Below are 2500 nucleotides of genomic sequence, written 5' to 3'. Positions count from 1 at the left end.
TACATATATATATATATATATATATATATATATATATATATATATATATATATATATATATATATATATATATATATATATATAATAAAATCCTCTAAAAAGCAGGAAAACCTGCAAAACAGGCTGTAGGTTTGAAATAGCCTCTGTGTAAGGCAGACCTTATATATACATATATATATATATATATATCCATTTTCTACCGCTTATTCCCTTTAGAGTGCCTATCTCAGTACAATCGGGCGGCATACGCCCTGGACAAGTCACCACCTCATCACAGGGCCAACACAGATAGACAGACAACATTCACACTCACATCCACACACTAGGGACCATTTAGTGTTGCCAATCAACCTATCCCCAGACGCATGTCTTTGGAAGTGGGAGGAAGCCGGAGTACCCGGAGGGAACCCACGCAGTCACGGGGAGAACATGCAAACTCCACACAGAAAGATCCCGAGCCCGGGGTTGAACCCAGGACTGCTCAGGATCTTCGTGTTGTGAGAGCACAGTTCTAGGAACAGCCAAGATACTGCGTAGAACCCTCAAACTCCCAGACCTCTGGCAGAGGACCCGAGCTTGAGGATGACTTAGACACCACTCCACCAGGGTGAGAAAGAGATTTTTTTGTTTATACAGCCCGGCTCCCCGACAGATTTTTTTTTTTACCCAATGCAGCCCCCGAGTCAAAAAGGCCCCTGGGATACGCTTTGCAAATCATGTCCCAATGATAGATCACACACACACACACACACACACACACACACACACACACACACACACACACACACACACACACACACACACACACACACACACACACACACACAGTCCATCCCTGCAGAGATGATGTTTCCATGAGAAGGTTTAACAACTAAAAAAAACAAAAGGCAGCAAATGAGTCATAGTTTCCTGCTATCTACCACAGGTGTTCTTTGTGGGTTTAGTCCTGCCCTCTGCATGTTGATTCTAGACTTCTTTTGGGTCTAAAACAGCCTCAGATGACGCCAGACGGCGAACTTTATAGATTAAAGAAGTGTCTGACAGCATCCTCTGACTATTTGTGTGCGTAATTCTCTTTGGTCCGAATCCCTAAGAGCCAACAGACAGACTTGTAGTTCACATGAGAATATAGTAGGGCTGCAAACCGCACCGTTGACAACATGAGTGCTACTCGGGAGGAGAGTAAAAATCTCACCTCTTCAACAAGAGGATGTTTAAGTTGTGAGAGAACGTCTAGCCGTTAATCACACTTTCAAACATTTCGAGCATAAAATACGAGGAGAAGTCCAAAATCACCCCAAGCGGGACCATTTATTTACTTTATAGCAGGGGTCGGCAACCTTTACCACTCAAAGAGCCATTTTGACCCGTTTCACACGTTTAAGAAGACAATGGGAGAATATTATACTATATTATACACCGCTAGCACCAACCCCCCCCCCCCCCCCCCCCCCCCCCCCCTATCTCCGTGGTCGGTTGAGGTGGGCGGGGTTGGGGGCGCGGGGCTGTATAATATAGTCAGGAACAGTCATGGATGCAAATGATTCTGGGTATTTGTTGTGTTGCGTTTATGTTGTGTTACTGTGAGGATGTTCTCCCGAAATGTGTTTGTCATTCTTATATATATATATATATATATATAGCCCTGCGATGAGGTGGCGACTTGTCCAGGGTGTACCCCGCCTTCCGCCCGATTGTAGCTGAGATAGGCGCCAGCGCCCCCCGCGACCCCAAAAGGGAATAAATGGTAGAAAATGGATGGATGGATAAATATATATATATATATATTTAAAAATGTACAACAAACACATGTATTTAGAATATTTCTATGAATAAAAAAATTATAATATAAAAACTCCTTTTTTTTTTTTTTTACTTATGTCCGCCTCTTAGCACACTGTTGTTACTTTTGGAGTAAATGTAAAAAAAAAACTAACAGGAATACTTTTCTCAAAAATGTCAATGTAATTCTGGATTATACCTCAGTGGTTTTGGAGGTTTGCATGTATGTCTTGGCTACCTTTGCTTCTGATGATGGTTATTAAATGCTGACTGGGCAAACGTTACTCATGTCAAAGTAATTACAGAGTCGAGAGTAAGTAATACCGACACTGAGCAGACTAACAAGTTGTTCTTTCGTGAAATCAGCAACGGACACGCAGACGCTGTTACGACTTCAGCAAACCTCAGCTGGAAGTGACCACGAACCCAACCCTGGGCGCTGACGCTCATTACCCTGCGGGACGGCGAATGTCTTACGAGCTGCGAAGGTGTCTCACCTGAGGGAGGTTATGTAAGCGTCAGCTTGTTTGTGGCTTGCTGCTTGTTTTTTCTATCCCCTCCAACGTGTTAAATAGGAGCCTCACACCTGTCTGGGAGGAGAGGCCTGGCCACAAATTACAACTTTACTTTTTCTACCAGACTAAACTTTGAAGACAAAGTGATGTTTAATAGTGGATAAAGCTTTGGAGCTTCCAACAAAGTAGAAAGAACTGAAAAA

Source organism: Nerophis ophidion, linkage group LG17 (assembly GCF_033978795.1).
Source record: "Nerophis ophidion isolate RoL-2023_Sa linkage group LG17, RoL_Noph_v1.0, whole genome shotgun sequence".
In the NCBI taxonomy this organism is placed as follows: Eukaryota; Metazoa; Chordata; class Actinopteri; order Syngnathiformes; family Syngnathidae; genus Nerophis; species Nerophis ophidion.
Note: the sequence above shows the minus strand (reverse complement) of the source record.